Below are 21,646 nucleotides of genomic sequence, written 5' to 3'. Positions count from 1 at the left end.
AGGAAGTTGTTGTGGTGTTTGTCCTTCATTCTGGAAGAGGACCATGACATCAGGGAGGGTTGTGCAAAGTCACCAGCCTCAGTTTCTCCTCCAGAGTCATCTGGATCCAGTGACTAGATATTCATCAGGATGACTGGAGATAGCCCAGAATGCTGTTGGAGACCCTGGCCCTTTTAGGCTAAGGCCTTTGCAGGTTTGCATTTTGAGTGAGGAAGTCAAAGCAATGAGTTGATGGCTTTCTTTAGCAGTTAGACCATGAAAAGGAGAGATGAGGGGTCATGGTTTGTTAAGATGACAGGACGAAGAGAAGGTTTCTTAAGAATTACCAGGAGGACATGTGGCCAATGCTATTCTGAAGCATTAGGCTTTAGAGTTTCCTATAACTGAGGTAAGGACTTCAAAGAGTGGAGCATCTCTCCTGGCCTTCTAAGTCCACATACATTTCCTAGTAGCTTCAAAGATTTTGATATTTTTGTACATTCTTTCTAAGATCATTGTTAGTCTGATTTTGTTTCTTTTTTGTTTGTTTTTGTTGTTGTTGTTAATATACTCTACCTCAGATGATTAGCATCTGTTGAGAAGTTCTTGGTTCCCATATCAAAATTTGTAAGTTCCATAGAAAGCTCTGATTCTTTGATTAGCTCTAACTTTAATAATTCTTTTTTTCTCCTATCTCATCATTCTTTTTCAGTTACCTTTGTTGCACCATTACATATTTCCCATTCAGGGTCATCTTCTGCCTCTCTTACACATTTAACCTTTAGGTCAGGAGCTATTTGTCTTTATCTTCATATCCCAAGTACCTAGTATGATCCCTTGAACATAATATGTTTTGAATAAATATTTGTTGATTGAATTAACTGTCATCCCTATGTAGATGACATCTAAATCTATGGGTGTAGTCATAATCTCTCTCCTGGACACGAGTCCCACATCTCTAACTGCCTGCTGGAAATTGTTTTTTGGTCATCCTATTAGAAACTCAGCATGTCCAAAAGGGAGTTCACTGAATTCATTTCTCTCCTTTCTTTGCAGAGTTGTGATCTCTAGGTGTGGAATACTGCATACAATGTCAGTCCTAGGTAATGTGTTTGTTAGTTTTGCTGAACTATTTCTCTCTGTTTTTTTTATAATTCTTTGTGATAAAAGTTATCTCTCTGGAAGGAGGAAGAAGGAAGGATATATATTGGAGAATGAAGGTGATGTCAAAAGAAAAATATCAATTAAGAATGGAGCTCATTATCTCTCCCCACGTAAAGCTAGCCCTTTGGAAAACTTCCTTATTTCTGTTGAGGACATCACTATCCTTTTAGTCACCCAGTTTCTTAACAAAGGAGTCATTCTTGACCCCTCCTCCTTTTACCCCCATATCCAATTAGTCATTGCCTTTTCATTTTTACCTCCAAGATATTTCTCATATACATTCTCTTCCTCCATTCACATTGCTACTTTTTGTTCAGCCTTTTATCACCTCTCTCTTGGCCTCCTGTAATAGCTTCTTAGTTTACCCACTTCCAATATTTCCCTTTTCTAATCCAACCTCCCTACAACTAACCAAATATTCTTTCTAAAAGCACAAGTCTACATCATGTTCTTGATCAAAAATGCTCAGTGGCCCCTCATTAACACTAGACTAGAATAGAGATCTCTCACTTGGCAGGTATCAAGGTTAAGTAATGTCTAAGGAGGGGGCTACAAGTCCTACTTATGATGTTACTCCATCCCACAGTCCTCTGGGACCCTCTTGGTTCTCTGCTGGACCCAAGCCATGTGGTAGCACGTTTCTTACCCTCTTAAAGACCCCATTCCAGAGGTTCCCTTCATACTAGTAGTGTTTATGATGGAACCTGTCACATTCTTGGCACCTGACATGTCTCTCTCCTTCTATTTCTTCTTGGATTTGGGGACATTCAGAGCACAAGGACTCAGGCCAGATTCTTTGGCTGATGTATAGAGCCTATAGCTTAGGAAGGCTATATCCAAGGATTACCTCTTCCCTTGACTAAATATATCTCATGCCACCAAGATCCATAGTGTTGTTTCTGTCTGGTATTTAAAGTTCTCTAAAATTGCTCTTCTAATCTACCTTTTTGTATGTTTAGGCACTCTGTGTTCCATTCAGATGGGCATACTAGCTGTTTCTTGAATTCTAGAATGCTTTTTACACATATGCATATATATGTATGTATGTATATATAGAGATGTGTATATGTATGTGTATATAGATAGATAGATATAGATACATATCTATATCTATCTGACTATATACATATTTGTGTCAAATGATAACCATCGCTGGGTGTTGGGGGGATGTGAGGAAAAAGGGAAAAAAGAAATTCACATAACTTTATTATATATTTAAAAGGAATAGAAATTTGCACATAATTAATTTGAAGTTTCATGTACAATCATCTTTTTATTACCATATACTGTTGTGGAAATGCTTGTTTTATTCCAAAAATTTTAAGAAAATAAATTTTAAAAAATGTTAAATCCCACATCCCATCTCCCACTACAGGCTGTTTCTCACTCTTGAACTGCGCTCTTTCCTTGTCTTCCTTGGCTTCCCTTGAGACTCAGCTCCCATCCCACCTCCTATGGGAAATCTTTCCTGACCCTCCCAGAGCTAGTGTTTCTTTATCTGTGTTTTTATTGCCTCTGTCCCCTTACCCTAGAAAAATGGAGGTTCTTTGAGAGCTTAAGGATTTTTATTCCCCTTTGTTTCCTCTTGGGTCTCTGCTCCTGACATTCAGACTTCAAAATCCTCCTTCTGTTGCTATCTCATTGAGGAATATCTATCAGCACCTGAGAGAGAAGACTCAAGAGCATTGTTGTCACTTTGCTTGGGACATTTAATTTTCCTTGAGGTGTTTTGAACCTGGAATATCCCTCTGCAAAGCCCATCCTCTTCTCCAACTGGTGAGTTTCTCTGGTGGCCTCTATTTTATGGAGGGGCCAAGAGACATTCATTTCCCTTCTCACTCTGTTCTGACTTTCAGACTTTAAAACCAAGGCTCCATGAAGGGGACTTGTATTTTCCCTGCTTCTCCTTTTCAGCTCTTTGTTTTCTTCAACAATTAAAATGTAAACTCCATGAGAATAGAGATTGTCTTTCTTTCTACTTGAGTTTTTATTCCTGGTGATAAGCACGATGTCTGGTACGTACTCAGTGCTTAATAAATAAATCATAAAATCCCACCATATACCAAAATAAAGTCGAAATGGGTACATGATCTAGGTATACAGATTGATATTATAAACAAATTAGGGGAGCAAGGAAGAGTTTATCTGTCAGATTTATGGAAAAGGGAGGAATTTATGACCAAACATGAGATAAAGAACATTATGAAATGCAAAATGGATAATTTTGATTACATTAAATTGAAAAGTTTTTACAGAAACAAAGCCAATGCAACCCAGAATAGGAGGGAAACAGAAAACTGGGAAAGAATTTTTACAACTAGTGTTTCTGATAAGGTCCTCTAAAATGTATAGAGAACTGAGTCAAATTTACAAGAATACAAATCATTCCCTAATTGATATGAACAGAAAGTTTTCAGAGGAAGAAATTAAAGCTATCTATAGTCATGTGAAAAAAATGCTCTAAATCACTACTGATTAGAGAGATGCAGATCAAAACAACTATGAGATACCACATCACACCAGATTGGTTAATATGACAAAACAGGAAAATGATAAATGTTGGGGAAGATGTGGGAAAGTTGGAACTAATTCATTGTTGGTGGAGCTATGAGCTAATCCAACCACAATGTGTATACCCTTTGACCCAGCAATACCACAAAAGAGATCATAAAAATGGGAGCATGACCCATATGTACAAAAATATTTATAGTAGCAGTTTTTATGGTGACCAGGAACTGGAAATTGAGGACATGCCCATCAATTGGAGAAATAAGTTGTGGTATATGCATGTAATGGAATACTATTGTGTTTCAGAAAATCCTGGAAAGACTTATATGAACTGATTTTGAGTGAAGTGAGCAGAACCAGGAAAACACTGTTCACAGAAAGAGCCACAGTGTTCGAGGACTGATTTTGATAGACTTAGCCCTTCTCGGCAATGCAAAGACCTAAAACAATTACAAAGGGCTTACAATGGAAAATGGCATTTACATCCAGAGAAAGAACTATGGAATCTGAATGGAGAGTGAAGTAGCCTATTTTCTCTTTTGCTATGTTTCGTTTTTCTTATGGTTTCTCCCATCCGTTTTATTCTTCTATGCAACATGATTAGTATGAAAATATGTTTAATAGGAATATATGTGTAGAGCCTTTATCAGATTGCATGGTTCTTGGGGAGGGAAGAGGAAGAGGGGGGAGAAAATTTAAAGCTTATGGAAGTGAATATTGAAAACTAAAAATAAATAAATTGGGGGAAAAAGTTAAAAAATAAATAAATGCTTGTTTCCTTCCTTCTCTCCCCAGAATCTAGCATAATAATTTGCCCGTGGTTAGTTGTTTAATATTTTTTTAAATTTTATGCAGTTAAATTATTTTTACTGACTCCCAAGAGTCATGTAACCCTAGGATCTGTCTAGTCTTAGCTCTGCTCCTTATTACCTGTGTGCCCTTGGACAAACACCTTCCATGTTCTCTTTCCTCCATTTATCTCTCTGACAAATGTAGATGATCTTTCACTCCCTGCCTGGCTGCCACATGGGACATTGTGAGGAGCTGATTAAAAGATGTCTAGAAAAGCATTTTGGAAAGTGAAAAGGTATAAATTCTTAGCCAGTACATCCTGCTGTATAGCTTTGTGTGCCCAAATTAGTGTACATACATTCTTGTGTGTCCAAATGCCACCAACACTCCGCTGGTCCCAATTGACTAGAACATTCAATTTTTTTAAAACCCCTATCTTAGGTCACAAAAACAATAAGTTTTTGGTCTGAAGCCAAGATAATCCTCCCTAGTGGTCAAGCCACCAATGGACAAAAGGCTGCAATAACCTTCAGAGATATTCTCTTTCCTAGGCAGAAAGTCCTGGATTGTGTCTAAGTTCATCCTATATGGCAAAGCTTGTTGATTCCGGCTGGATCCCCCAATAATAGTAACAATAACAATTCCCATTTCTTTAGTGCCTTAAGACATAAAGCTAGTATTATTTCTATTTTATGGATAGTAAAACTGAGATTCAGAGAGATTGTGTCCTACTCACAATTGCACAGTTAATATGACCTGGAACCAAGATTATGAACTCAAATCTACTTACAACAAGGCCAGAGAACTTTAAATTATAATAGCTAATGTTTGTGTAGCACATAAAGTTTTAAAGTGCTTTACATTTGAGGTCCCACAAGTATTATCTCATTTGGTCTCCACAATGACCCTGGGGTATAAGTGCTCTTATTATCCCCATTTTACAATCAAAAAACCTGAGGCAAACAGAGGTTAAGTGATTTGCTTGTGGTCACAAAGCTAGCATCTGAGGAGAATATCAAACCTGCACCTTCCTGATTCCCAAGTCTAACACTTATGTAATGATCCATTTAGAGTGGGAAAAGATATCAAGAAGATCTTTTAATCCCACACCCTCATTTTATGTAAAAAGAAACTTACGTAAGGTAGTGATCAATTCAAGGCCACACAAGTAGTAAAATGTCAGAATCAGGATTCCCATTCAGGCCTCAGGACCCCAGAACAAGAAAGCTTACCTTTGTACAGTATGTGTTATCATATAGATCAAAAACAAAAATATCCATGGCATGCTAGAATGACCAGGACAGACTTCTTGAGAAAAGTGGGACTCAGTCTAAAGCCTGGAGGAAGCATGGAGCTAGAGAAGGGAATGATCCACCATTCCAGTACTTTTGCCAAGGAAACCCTAAATGGGGTCACAAAGAGTTAGACATGATGGAAATGACTAAACAAAAAAGAAACAGAGATGAAAGAGAGTGAGTTTCTGGAGAGTGAATGGGCTAACATGTACCATCTTTCCCATCTTGCCAACATAAGATTCTCACTACAAGGAAACAAAAGAAAGACTGGACTCACTTCGTGTACGGGAATAGGGAAAGCAAGGTCCAAACTGAGCTCTTGGTGATCTCTGGCTTTGTTGATATGGTGTCCTAGTCACCTACAGGCATAAAAGTTCTCACCTGTGGGGATGGGGGTCCTTCCCACTTGGTGGATGTCTAAAAACCATTTAAATCACCATTCACTTCCCTGCTGGTCAGGTGCGTGTCCAAGTGGAGAAGAGGAAGCCATATCTATAGGACCTTAGTGCTAATATATATCTCTGCTATATTTGGACTAAGTAAATTTCTTTGTGTTAACTGTTTAATAAATTGTGAGTATCTCATTTTGTCCCAACAAGGAGGGAACAGAAGCAAAGAGATGCGTGTCTGAGAATGAAAGGGGAAACTGGTCTAGTTAGAATGGAACATGCATCAGGAAACAGAATAGGTCTGGATAGATAGGGTAAAGACATGGAGAAGGCAGTGAACACCAAATAGGAGAGTTTGGATTTAATGATGTAGATAATAGCCAACAATCTCCTAGAGGACAGAGATTGATTTTTCACACTGCATCTAGCACAATGCCTTACATATAGCATGAAATTAATGAATGACTGTTGGATAGGAGTGGATTATAGGGCTTCTACCCAAATCATACATCATTTCAAGCACTATATGAATGTGAGTTATTGCTACTAAGCATGATCATACTTTTAAAATTATTTTATTGATATTTTCTTTTTTTTGCATTCTAGCTCACAAAGCAAAAATATCCACTGCAAAAACTTTATCTGATGATATATATATATATATATATATATATATATATATATATATAATATATCTGACGATATATAATAGCCTGTTTTCATAGCCCCCCATTTCTTTTATGAAGGAAATAAACATTTATTAAGTGTGTATAATGTGCCAGACAATGTATTTAGCATTATACAAATAATACCTGATTTGAAGATCACAGCAAACTGAGGTAGAGAGTTAAGTGACTTGACCAAAATCACATAGCTAGTTCAATGCCTGAAGATGTATCTGAACTCGGGTCTTCCTGATGGAGAATGTAAGTTTTGTTATATTTTATCTAGGACTTCTATTCGTTTTTCTGTTTCTCAGAGATCAGCTTCTATTTGGAGACCTTTTTGTTCACATTTTCATAGTTATTATGTCTGTTATTCTCTTGGTTCTTCTCATTTTGATGTAGATTGTACCTCTGTTTCCATCTTTGGCATCTCTGAGGTATACAGCTTTTAAGGGGATGGGGAATAGATGTCAAAAGTTTTGGATGCTTCAGTCATTTTCTTATACTCAAAATTAAAAGATAAATCTAACCGCCCTCTTCTACTGGGAGGACCACAAATTATATAATATAATATCCCTCATATAGCAAAATGGGTCTTTGAATTGGTTAGAAGGACTTTGCAAATAATAGGTACTTAATAAATGTTATTGAATTAAAACTTCTCCAACAAGTGGGTTTGGGCTTCATTGAGACAACTTGTACTCCTGTCATCCTGGTACCAAAATTGTGAGGTGACTATACTGCAGGGAGACCAGTCTGACCTGGATTTGGTCCTGAATTACTACTGAGCTGACGAACATATCCACATCTGTTCCTCTTCTGACACTGCCTTTGGCAGTATTTTCATATCTTTCAATACTCAAAATATTGTCTTTTCTCTTTACACAACTGTCAGTTTTTCTCCTGCCTCCAGAGTGGCCTTTTCCTTGTGCAAAAACAAAAAGCAAAAACATCTAATGGAGAAACCTCCTCTGATAATGTACACAATAGGCTCTCACCTTTCTGCTGTGATAGAGGAGGCTTTCTTAGATAAACTCTTATTAAGCCCAGTGGAAATGGTGTATGTGTTGCTGCTACAGACTCTAGAGCATTGCCAGCACTGCTCAGGATACATCAGGAGTTTCAGTCTCTGACTCAGGTCAGGGTTTTCTCATCTATGTATCTCATTTCTCTCCAAGCTACACTGAGACCTGCCTTCTCTACCACTTCACAGGAATTACTTAATCCTGGAAGCTCACTCTAGCCCTAGAATTCACCATACATTCAATAATTCATTTCCCATAATCCATATTAGAAGTACTCTCTGTTCCTGAGGCCTCTTCCTCTGATCTGATGGCTCTTCCCAGAACCTCTACAGTTATCTCTTCCACATAGTGACTTTCCCCATTGTGGGTTTGATATATCACTGGGTCTGGTCAGCAAAAGAAATTAAACAAGAATTTTAGGGAAATTTTGTGAAAGCCAAAGATGACATACAAAGGCCAGTAGACAACACAGAAAAATACTTAACCAAATTTTACAATAAGATAACGGTAAACACCCTATGAGACAAAAAGCATAATTCAGACTTCTCTGTTACAAAGGGAAGGCCGAAAAATTTTATGAGGCCTTTCCAGATCATGGGGACTCTGGCCCCTAGGTCTCTTGATGTGGAAGGGATAACTGCATTTAAGAAGTGTATCCTCGCCAGTCAGCCCTCATTCCTGTCCAGGATGTGTTCCAGACTCCCTCTATCATACCCCCAGGCCAGGAACCCTCCTAGTCTTCTCTGATCTCTCCTACCTTTCTCAGCCTCCTTTTATGTGTTCTCTTCCCCATTAAAATGGAAGATCCTTGAGGGCAGGAAGTTTCTACTCATTTGTTTTCCCAGTATTAATCCAGCACCCAGCATTTAGAAAGTATTTTCAAAATGTTTGTTTACTGACCAATCTATGTCCCCATGGAAAAAAAAAAAGTTTTTATGTGAATCCTGAATTCAATCCCTAACTTACCTACTTAGCCATGTGAGCTAGGGTAAGGAACTTCCCATTTGTGAACTTCTGTTTCCTGCTCTGTAAGTCATAGTAATCTGCCAGCCCTACAGTATGGTGACCTTCAAATGGGTTCCTTTGTAAAGCTATAGGAGTTAGTGTCATTATTATTATTGATTCTCTGTATTGTTATAAGAGTATCCTGTATCCAGACTGTAACCTGGAGGAGGTTTTCTTAGATAAACTCTTATTAAGTCCAGTAGAAATGATGCAGGTGTTGCTGCTACAGATCTGGAGCATTACCATTGCTGGTCAGGGCATATCAGGAGTTTTAGTACCTGACTCAGGTTACATATCTCATTCCTCTCCAGGCTACACTGAGACCTTCTCTACCATTTCACAGAAACCACTTTAACCTGGAAGACATCAACAAGCCAGGAGGGGTAATTCTGGGAGTCAGCTCCATAATTTGTCCCATAAGCAGGGAGAAAAAAAAGTTTATATGAAAAATGGACGTAATTATTTACCATGACTGTTTACACTTGCCTTTTTTAATTATATGATAAGTGACCTATGAAACTATCACTCCACCCTTTAAGAATCAACTCAAACGCCACCTCATCCTGGAAGCCTTTTGTGATCACCCAAATCCCCTTGGACCTCAATATGGCCATTTTTCCTGTACCTTTTAACTACACTTCTCATATTATTTTGAATTATAGTCACCTAAACATGGGTTGAGAGATAGCCTGTCATAATGGGTGGAGTCAGGAAGTCAGCCTCAGAATCAAGAAGAAGTTCAAGTCTCAACTCTGACAAACATTGTGATGGCAATGGGATCCTAACAAGTCTCTTAACATCTCTTAACAGGGAATTCTCTAAAATAATAAATTGCAGACTAATGATCATCTGCTTTGGAAGAAGGGTTTTCCTCACTGAGAGCTCCCTATACCAATGAACTATTTAACCAGGGGCTCTTAATCTGGGATACATGGTCTTCAGACAGATTTCTGTAAACTTAAATGGGGAAAAAAATACAGCTTTACTTTTACTAACCTCTATCTCAAATTTCCTTCAATTATTTAAAAACATTTTTCTGAGAAGGATCCATAGGCTTCACCAGATGGTCAAAGGGTTCCATGACACACACAAAGATTAAGAAACCTTGATGTAGACCAAAAAGTATTTGTCATGTATCTTTACCTCTTTACTAGTCTATTAAGTACTACTAAGCAGGGATGGTGTCTTATTTAGACTTTGTTTTCCTCCCAATTCTGAACATGGGCCTCTGAACACAATAGGTACTAAATGTTTATTGAATTGTTATCTTAGTTTTTTTAGCTGAGAAAGATCTAACAGATCATTCAAAACAACCCCCTCTTTTTGTTGATAAGTAAGAGTTGCCTAATATCATATAACTAGCAAGTATCATATTCGAACCCAGGTCTTATGGAGCCAAATACTCTTCCCACTACATTGAACTGAATTTCAATACTGTTGTTGTTTTAATGGGGGGAGTGTTTGGGTTTTTTTTACCACAGATATTTACACAAATTAAATATTCATGAGATAATTTCACTACCTTTCAAAACACAATGGTCTTTGCCTAATATAGATTTGGCTCTTAAAAAGTCACCCACCTGTAATATGAGGTTGCATTAGTTGAAGACAGGGTGATGTGAGTAAAATTTAGAGCCTTGAGAATATGTATTCATAGGATTAGAGTTATATGATTACTAGATCTTATGGGTGGAAGGGATGCTTAGAAATGGTCTGGTATAATCCCTTCATTTTATAGATGAGGAAGGTGAGGCTCAGAAAAAAAGAAGGAATTTATCTAAGGTAAAAACAAAGAAACAAAGTAGCATGTGATAGAGACAGGATTTGAACCCAGGTTCTCAGAGCACCAATCTGATATATTCTCAAGCTTCCTGAGAATGTCCTTATAGTTCCCAAAACAGATTTGGGGAAGGAGGACAAGAGGGAATGAAGAAGGTAGGAAACTCACCACCTGCTCCAAGCAGAGCTTTGTAACCTCAGCTAGGTTTTATAATTACAATACCCGTACTTCATTATTCATGGAATCCTCACTAAAACATACATATAACAGGGTTTAGAAATGAAAGGGCCCTTAAAGCTCATCTAGTCAAACCTCTCACTTTGTACATGGGAAATAGAGACCAGAGAGGTCTTGCTTTGCCCAAGGAAACACAGAACAATAGTAAAGGGCAGAGATAAAATTTGAACAATACCCTCTGACTCCAAATAGAGAGTCCTTCCCACTCTCTCAAGTTGCCTCACAGGATCAAATGAGGTAATAGATAGGAATTTAATGTACTCTAAACATGTGAGAGGTCATTAAAAAGACAATAGAATATAATGAAAAAAGGTTTAAACTTAGTTTCAAATATAGACTCTTATTTACTAACTGTGACTCTGGGAATATATCTTTCCTTCTTTGAGTCTCAGTTTTCCCATGTCCATCAACCTGCTCTTGTGACGAAAACAATATATAAATTCAGTTCAACAAATATGTTTATTATTTGTTGTCATTCAGTTATTTCACTCAAGTCCAACTCTTTGTGACCCCATTTGGAATTTTCTTGGCAAAGATATTGGAGTGGTTTGCCATTTCCTTCTCCAGTTCATTTTACAGATGAGAAAACTGCAACAAACAGTGTTAAGTGACTTGCCCAGGGTCACAAAGCTAATAAGTGTCTGAGGCTGGATTTGCACTAAGAAACATGAGTATTCCTTGACTCCCAGACCAGCACACTACCCACTGTGCCACCATGTCTGCTATATGCAGGGTCTTTTGTGGTGGAGAGAGGGGAGGAATCTTTTTCTTTTATAGTTTAAAGAAGGAAGTTAAATATTTTAGGAAATAACTTCATTACTGACAGAAATGGATTTTCCATTACCTATAGTCTCTTAGGTCAGAGAATCTCATGATAGGAAAGGCCCAGCTGTCTTTTGAGAGATCATAGAGGAAGGCCATTTAGCTAAACCCCATCATTTTACATGTGAGGAGACACTAAGATCCAGTTATGTTAGATAATTTGCCCAGTGTCACATAGATGAAAAGGATCAGTGGCAGGATTGGAATGCAGTTTTCTCTGCATTGACTTAAGTTCCAAGTCAATATTCCTTCCATTGTACCATCGAATTCTCATATTTCTGACTCATAGCAGGAAACTTGACCATGATCCTGAGACTAATTCCTCACCATCTGATGTGAAGTTCAAAATACTAGAGACATGCCCTATACATTGGAAGCATCCTGGCCATCAACTGAGTGGGATTATTAGTAAGAAAACTGGGTTCAGATCCTGGCTCTGCAATTCATTACCTGTATATTCCTGAGTAAGGAATTTTACCTCCATGAACCTCAACTCCTCATCTAAAAAATGGAGGATTTGGTCCAGATAGCCTTGAAGATCTCTTTCAACTCAAAAGCCTACAATCCTATGGTCTCTCTTGCATTCAGTTTTCTTTTCTGCAAAATGAAAAAACCCTTCTCCAAAGTAACACAAGCTATTACCAATCACTTAAAAACCTTCAAAATTGAGAATAATCAGGAATGCAAATTAAAACCATTCTGAGTTGCTAGTGAGTCTTTTCCATTCTTTGTTACAAGGAAAGGTTCCCTGCAAAGGAGGAAAAGGAAGGCTCTATTTAACAGTTAAGATGATACAGAATTCAAAGATATTAAAAAAGATACTGAGGTTCTGTTTTTCAAGGGGGATGGGAGTAACCTCTGGTCTCATTTGTATAGGGAGCTTCCATCCTCTACCATTTTAAGTTAGCAATTGTTCTATAATTTGGAGAATTGTAGAGAAAATTTAGAAAAAACTAAATGATTAAGGGATTGGCTGAGATACTGACAGTATGTATCAGAGGGAGAGGGAGAACTCAAGTATTCCCCAAACCCAGGCCAGTTCACTAGCCATTATGTCACTGTACAAACATCTTTACACCCAGCATAAGATCTTAGCATCATTAGGTTTAGAGCCTTAAAGTCCAATGAATCCCATCTACTCTCTTCCAGATGAAGAATGTGATGGCAAAAGAGGTTAAATGACTTGTTTAGGATCACACAGCTAGTAAATGCCTGAGGCAACACTGGAGCTCATATAGTAAAATATGATAAAATTCAGTCTTAGAAAGCATACAGGAAAATAGGTATAGCAAATTGCTTCTGGTATAGCTGTGAACTGATTTAATCATTTTGGAAAACAAGATGGAATTATACAATAAAAGATACTGAAATATTCATTCCCTTTGGTCCAACAATCCCTACTTTGGGGTTTAAAATACATTGAGGTTAGCGACAGGGAAAAAAGAACTCATTTGTACAAAATATGTATATGTATTCCTAATAGCACTATTTATAATAACAGAAACAGCAACAAATAATGAGAAAAAAGCAACACCTAGAACTATGTTCAGATTGTGGTACATGAACGTATAATGGAATATCATTGTACTATATGGAATGACACACACGAAAAACAAAAAAATATGAGAAAGGTTATAAGAAGTGGTGTGGAGGGTGAGGGGAGGAAGCAAAATAACATTATACACACTGACTAAACCTATGTGAATGAAGAAAACATCAAGCAGCACAAAACTCACATCAAGCACCATGGTCAGCAACTTTGCAACCTTATTGGAATATTCCAGGTCTTGGCATCTTCATGACCACAGGTAAATGACAAGGATGCCATTTCATGTCTAATCATTTACAACCATTTATGTGTTCTTTTCCTTAATTGTTTTCATGGGGTTGTACGGTTGTTTTTCTTTGGAAATGTAGTTATCCTTTCCACTTTGTGGGAGTTAAAGGTGCAGTGCCCATAGCTCTGAAAAATCTGAGTAAAATTTTATTTGCCCCCCCCCAATACCAGAGGAGAAGTCTGAATTTTTTCCTTTTTCTTTTATGGGTGTTTACATTATTGAAAGATACAATATGTTGTTATTATACAATATTACACATATATTATATGAATGTCTGAAATTCTAAACATTTTCTGTCATTTTTTGCTCTTCCAGTGTCATCTGTGGCTTCTGCAAAACTCCCTCAAAACTCCCATTTAACTTCTTATACTGACCTGTGATATATAGAAACTAATGGGGAAAGCCAGGATGTGGAAGGGATTATTGTTCTGGTTTTCATTCTTGCTCATGATTTTGATTGTCTTTTCTTTGGTCCTTATGCACATATTTAAATTTTTGTATCTACCAAAGAAGATAAAAGTAAAATATGCCAATAAAAATAAAAAGAGTCAGTTGAGCTAGAGTTCAACGTCTCTCACAGCTCTAAATCCTATGATTCTAGTGATTTCTTTGTATAATTGTCATGTCTAAATATCTCTGTGTGTCTTTTATCCTGTGAAGTATGCTGCTAGGCACATTAAGTGCCCTTAGGAAATATCTTTTGATTAATGTATTAAGAATGACCAAATTCAAACTCTAAGAAATCTGCCTTCCTGCTCATCCAAAATCACTGTCCCCTGGATGAGAATTAACTATCAATCAACAAGCATTTATTAAGCTGGTTAGTTGTTGTCCTCTGGGTTCAAAGAAGACCAAAATGACATCACTCTGTTGGGGTCAAGGCACAGTGTATATGACTCTGGCGGATCAGATCAATATGAACTCAGAAGGCTCTACCACAGGTTGGGTATAAATAGTTCATGTGACCATTTGGAGTGGAGGGGTCTCTATTAAGCACCTCTTAAGCATATGATACATACTATGCAAGATGAGAGGAGATACAAGGACAAAAATGAAGGAAGGAAGGGAATAAGCATTTCTATAGTGCCGACTATTTTCCAGGCACTGTGCTAAGTGCTTTTTACAAATATTTCATATGATCCTCATAAAAACCCTGAGAGGTGGGTGCTGTTGTTTTTTGAAGAAACTGATGCAAATAGAAGCTAAATGACTTGCCCCAGATCACACAAGTAATAAGTATCTGAGACAAAATTTAAATTCAGACCTTCCTAACTCCAAGCCCAGTGCCTAATGCACTACATTGCCTAACTGCCTCAACTTCAAAAATGAAATAATCTCCGCCCTTGAGTAGTTTATATTGTATCAAAGAACAGAGGGTCCTTATATGATTGATGGATCTCAGGCTGGTAGAATTTGACTTGTTATACCTGTCTGCTTTTATTTGCCTAGAGAAATCTTCAGGATAATATTGACCTTTCACTATCCCTGTCTCTCATTCAGACTTAACAAAATACTTTTTTTTGCTCATCTATCATGTATTTATCATATATCTGTGTATCATTCATTCAATATCTTCTTACATTTTTACTGTATGCATAGCTCTGTGTCAGGTACTAAAGGAAATATAAAGGTTACTTAAAGTAAGATTTCTGCCTTCATGAAACTTAGAGACTATTAGGTGAATGTGACAGATATATAGATAACTGTAATACATAATATTAAATAACAAGAAGAATTTATTAAGGATCTGCTGTGTATAGAAAACTTCTAGGAAATGAAGGGATACAAAATATAAATGAAGCACAATCTTTGCTCTCATGAAGTTTATAGTCCAGTAGGAATACAGCACACCAATATTACTATTAATAATAATAATAACACAATAGCTAGTATTTTTATAGCATTTTAAGGTTCACAAACTAGTTTACAAACATATCTCATTTTATCCTCACAACTACCATGGAAGAGAGGTGCCATTTCACAAAAGAAGAAATTGAAGCAGATAAATATCAAGTGATATACTCAGGGTGACACAAGTAAGTATCCAAGGTCAGTTTTCAACTCTGGTCTTTCTGATCATCTCTTTATCCACTGCTCTGCCTCCCTAATGATAACCCTGCAACCTGTGCATCATTTGGGGCTCTTAATACTCTTTTCTCAGAGAACCAGACCAGATTCAGCCTTGACGGTTTTTTTATGAAAATAATCCATATGCCTCATGTTTGTCCTCTCCTAGACCTCAGGTCTTAGGATCATCTGAATGTGGCTTATTTCTAGCTCACTTGGTTATGTCATCACCTCCTATGGATTCAATTATCATCTCTCTACTTATAATTCTAAATTACAGATAGATTGGTAGATACAGATATATCTAGATAGACATATTCTAATGTATTTTCTAATATACATATTATTCTAATGTATTTTCTGATGGATAGATAGACAGACAGACAAACAGAGAGACTCTAGACTCTCCTGAGCAGTCATTTTCCATCACCAACCAACTGCCTATTGGGAATTGCTAACTTGATGTTCCATGAGTATCTCAAATTCAACATGACCAAAACAAAACTCATTATCTTTTCCTCCAATCCTATCCAGATTGTAAACTTCTCCGTTACTGTAGAAGGCACTATTATCCTTCCAGTCACCCAGATTTGTAACCTCAGTGTTTTCTTCGACTCTTCACTCTTCCTATATAACCCTATATATCCAAATTGCAAAATCATGTTGCTGTTTCTTTCCCATCCCTTATCTATGTCCCTTTCCTCCACTCAACAGCCATCTATCTCCCTGGTTCAAGTTCTCTTCATCTATCACCTGGCTATTGTAATAATAATCAGTCTCCTAATTAGTTAGTTTCCCTGCCTCATGTGGGAGAGACACTTTCCCCTTCCCAACCGATCCCCCATAACAGAACATCCAAAGTGATTTTCCTAGAGCCTAAGTCTGATCATGTCATCCCACCCTAAGTCATCTCTGTGTCTCCTTTGCCTCTAGGAACAACTGTAAACTCCTTTATTTGGTATTTTCAGCCTTTCCACATACTTAATTCCATACACTCTACAATCCATCCATACTATTCTATTCATTGTTTCTTGAACATGACACTGTACTACTTCCTGTCCTTCCTGCCTGAAATGTGCTCACTCCTCAACTCTAGCTCTGAGAATTTCTAGCCTTTATTAAGACTCAACTCAATTGACCTCTATTGCAGGAAGCCTTTATCACACTGGCCCCATCCCCAGCTACTAGCATCTTTCCCTCTGTGGTTACTTTCCAACTACTTTGTATGTATCTTTCACATGCCAGGGAGATTGAGGTGGTACATTGGATAGTCAGTGGGCTTGGAGTTAAAAAGACGAGTTTAAATCTGGCCTCAGACACTTATTAGCTGTATGACCTTGGGTAAGTCACTTAACCTCTGTCTCAATTTCTTCAATTGTAAAAGAGGGATAATAATCCTAACTTCTTCACAGTGCTATTGTGAGAGTGAAATGACATAATATTTATAAAGCATGAATAGTGACTAGCACATAGTAGGTGCTTAATAAGTGCTTGTCTTCTTTCTTTATATGTTATTGTCTCTACAGGTTAGAATGCAAGGTCCTGGAAATCACACTCTGTTTTTGCATTAACACTGTTTACCCAGCAATTTGCATAGTATCTGGAACAAAATAAGTGCTTAGTAAATGTTTTCAGAGGGAGAGAGAGGGAGGAGGGAGAGAAAGAGATTTTTGGAGCTAGGAGAGTACTATGGGTTTTTGTACATGTCATATTGTGCATGGGCCTGTGACCTCCATGACAGTAGGAATTGTATTTTATCCAAGTTTCATCTTTAACCTAGTGCCTAGCACGGGGCTCTGCATACAGTTGGTGCTCAATCAGTGATTCCTAAATGGAATGTTATGCACAAACTAAACCCAAGCAGGAAGTGAATGCAATGTGAATGAAACTCTAGTTAGCAAAGACTTGATATGCTTTTACCCATCTTACTATAACAAGCTGCTTGTGGCTTAAAAAAAAATCCATTCATGCGATAAACACTTACAAGAGGATTACAATTTTACAAAGGATGCTGGGCTTTTATTCAATGCTTTCTTTTCTCTCTGCAGCAGCTTGATTGAGGACTCCTGAAGTCTTTGTGTTGAGCCATTTTCTGCTAAATACAAAGGATTTGCCTGTGACCCACTGTCCCTCAGACACAGGAACTAAAGCAGATTTCTGTTTTCTTCTCCAGGCTGGACTGACTGGTTCTTCTGGTCAAATTTATGTCCATGGACAGCTTGGGGTCATACTGTGAAGACTCTTAAATTAGTTTTCAGTGCCCATAGCCTGCTTCCCTGGTACTCTCTCTATGGCCTTGTGCCCCAGGTATGTCAATATCCTCCTGGTCCTTCCATGGTTGGGAAAATACAAGTGTCTAAAACGTTAAGAGAATGGCAAAATCCCAAAGTGGGAAAGGATCTCAAAGGGCATGTAATCAAGCATATAATACCCAATAAGTGGTTTTCCAGTTCTAGTGACAAGGAACTCATTACCTCTCCATACAGTTCGTATTGTTAGTTAATTTATCTTACATCAGGCCTTTTCTTTTATTTGGCTTTCTTATTGTCTCAGATTTTCTAAGTACATAATCATGCCATCTACAAGAAGATATATTTAAATTTTTTCACAGCCAAAGATTTTTCTCCTTTAATCTCTTGTTCATGCCTTATTACTTTTGCTGGCAGGTACTAGATGTGTGATCTGATCATGTCCTTTAACTTTTCCCTGCCCAAGATAATTCTCTAAGGGTAAACGTTGCAGCACATTGTCAATCAGAATCAGTAGAGGGAAATTCTACCCTGGAAATTCCCTCCACCAACAAAATCACAAGTCCAGACCAAAAGAAACAAAAGGGAAAAAATTGCTCACATTTCTAAGACTACAGAAATAAGATCATAGATCTAAAATTGGAAGTCATCTAGTCCAGCACCTTCTCTTTTCAGACAAAGAAACTAAGACTCAACTAGCTGATGTGACTTCTCCAGGTCACCCACGGAATAAGTTGAGGACAACATCTTCCTGCAACTCCAAGTTCGGTAGTTTTTCTACAATGCCACATTGTCTCATAAAAATGGTGGATGGACAGCTCCTTTGCACAATAGATACACTGTTTTAGTGGGGATGCTTCATATTTCTAAATTATATATAATGTTAGCTCATGACTTAGAATGTGCATTTTTATCACAATAAGGAAATACCATTTTAAGTCTATTTGTAGCATTTTTAATCTAAATTAATGTTGTCTTTTATCGAAGGCTTTTTCTGAGTGTAATGATATGATCATGTAGTCTTTACTTTCCCTCTTGTTAACATGATTTATTACATTGATTGTGTTCCTGGTATTAAACCTTCTTACATTCTAGTTATAAATTCTACTCTGTCATGATGGATAATTTTTTTATGTACTGCTGTATTCTATTTGTGAGTACTGCATTTAATATTTTACATCAATATTCATTACCAGTACTGTTGCTTTCTCAGCTTTGCCTTTGTTTTGTCAAGGGATCAAAACTATATTTGCCTTATTAGCAGGAATTGGGGGGGCCTTACGAGTTTCCTTTTGTTTGGAAATAATTTATATGATATAGTTCTTTTTTTAAAAAAATGGTTGGAGTTATGTATGTTTTTCCTACCCACCCCCCATGAAAACACACACTTTCCCTCCTCTAGCTCTGGTACTCTCTTCAGTCAGAGTCTAGCATCCCCGACTCCTGGCCTTCATCCCTCTTGCTCCATCTCTTCTCATTGGTGGAGCACTGAGGCTGAGGGTCCCATTGTGAGGCTGGCAGTGGTGGAGGGGATCCCACAGTAGCCTGAGCTGCCAGAAGGACAGATTCTGTGTTTTAATATGCAAAGACTTTGGATTAAATGGAGAGGCAGTGCAGAGGTATAGGGCTCTAGATCACTTTTATAGACACTCAGCCACCTGACTCCCTGTCTTTTGGGATCTCCCACCTTTGGCAAAGCACCCAGGTGATGAAAATGATGTTTCTAGAACAAGCAATGCTCTAAGCAGCTGTAGCTTGGTGGATGAAGGAGGAACTTATCATGCCTCAGAGGAAAACATAGGGCTACGTGTGATCTCCTGATCTGGTATATGCACTGGACCCTTGGGATCTCCAGGACCTCACCTTCAACCCTGTCTTCCACTTGAACCTTCCTGTTGTTTTCTTATGTGAGAGAATAGACATGGTCATCTGGGCCCGGACAAACATACCCACAATGTTCCATCACTGGACACATAAGTAGAGGAAAGATGAGATCCTGAGCTTTGACAACTACTCTGCATTCTTTGCACTGACTTTCAGTTCCCGCTTCTGGACTCATTATCCAGCTTTGATAATTTACTCAGCAGTGTCTGCAGAGTAGAGGTAACTAGATGGCTCAGTGGATAGGGCACTGGGCCTGCAGTCAGGAGGGTCTGAGTTCAAATCTAGACTCAGACACTTACTAGTTGTGTGATCCTTGGCAAGTCACTTAACCTCTGCTTGCCTTATTCACTGGAGAAGGAAATGATAAACCACTCTAATATGTTTGTCAAGGATAGTCTCATGGACGGTATGGTCCATGGGATTATGAAGAGACTAATGTGACTTAATAGGAAGTCTGCAGACTGCTAAGAGCAGGAGCATGGACCTGGCTGAGCTTCTGTACTTTCCCATTTCCACTTCCCTACACTCAGCAAAGATTACTCTGTGAAGGGCATGAGTGATTCCATGCTCCATTTCTTCAGGAGTTTGGGTTGGTGTTCCTAAGGAAGAGAAATCCTCCATAATACTATCTCATTCTCTGGGCAACAAATTTCTCATCAGGTGTTATTAAGGTTGGAGCAACTGTTCATGAGCCATTGTAGAAAGTAGATACTACTTGTATGCCTCCCCTGAGTTAGAAATTCAGATCACACTCATTGTTCTCTGCTCTGAGATACTTTAGCCCCAACCAGGTAGTAGACCACAGATCATGCAGGAAAGTGTGCAGGAGGTCATTGGTAATGGTGCCATGGACCAGCAGATCATCCATTTTCTGAAGAGCACATCTAGTGATGCTGAAACAGCCTCCAGTACTGGCCCACCATGATCATCGATCAGATCTGACTTCAGTGGTTGGAGAGAGAACAGCTTTGATTCTCTGAGGGTGTTCTATACTACCAGTCCCTGTGCCAGGTAGACTTTGGGCTACTGATATCATAAGCCTAAGAGCTGGGGGTGCTATTCTTTGAGAATCTTGTCAAATGCATGGTGGTTACTCCATCAGACCACAGTGATGCCAAGAGGGTTTGGAAAAAGCAGAAAGGCACAGACTCTGAGAAAGCCTTAGGGGCTGCAGAGAATGGTCTTCATACCCCAGAGACAAGAGGGGTCAATACAGCCAAAAATAGAGATGTTGGAGACATCTCAGAAGCAGTATAGGAGACGTAGTCTGGTAGTTCCCAGTAGTGGGAACTATATTTCCCCATCTATCTGTCAATGGAGAAATAGGTATATATTTGTTTCTATCTTTACTTTCCAGGTTACTGGACCATGACATGACTTACAGAATTTTCTAGTGCATTAATATTTGTATTACAACCCTTCATAGTTAATAAAGTTGCAAAGTGAAAAAAAAAAAGAAGATGGAAAATTCATTGGTATGGAATTCACTTTGATAGACTTTCATGTTTCTGTTCAGGACACCACCAGCCTTCTAGTCACCTAGGTTCACACCACAGAGTCACCTTTGACTGTTTTCTTTCCCTCTTCTCTTACACAATTTGTTGCCAAGTCTTGTGGATTCTCACTTCACAACATCTCTCAAATTCTTTTTCTTTTGCCCAACCATTCCATGTAACCCTAGTTAAATCTCTCATTACTTCTTGCCTGAACTATTACAAGAGCAACTTAATTGGACTCTTTGCTTTCACTTTCTCCGACTCTCTAATCCATCCTCCACCCAGGCTTCAAAATTATAAAGACTAAGCTTGTTTGTAAAGTAGGACTATGAGAAATTACTTCTTCACTCTTCTTTGTAGAGATAGGGACTGTGGATATGGAATACTGCTTGTAACATTAGACTTTCTAAATATTTTGGTTGGCTTTGCTGATTTTTGTTTCTTTTTTTAA

The 21,646-nt window shown here is 38.0% G+C and overlaps 1 pseudogene; it reads left to right on the top strand.

The window, feature by feature from the left end:
• The first annotated feature begins 3,151 nt into the window (after positions 1 to 3,151).
• Positions 3,152 to 20,956, top strand: LOC140517568 (general transcription factor IIH subunit 4-like; annotated as a pseudogene).
• The last annotated feature ends 690 nt before the right edge of the window (positions 20,957 to 21,646 follow it).

The sequence above is a fragment of the Notamacropus eugenii genome, chromosome 1 (assembly GCF_028372415.1).
Source record: "Notamacropus eugenii isolate mMacEug1 chromosome 1, mMacEug1.pri_v2, whole genome shotgun sequence".
Lineage (NCBI taxonomy): Eukaryota > Metazoa > Chordata > Mammalia > Diprotodontia > Macropodidae > Notamacropus > Notamacropus eugenii.
Note: the sequence above shows the minus strand (reverse complement) of the source record. Positions and strands in the feature narration are given on the sequence as shown.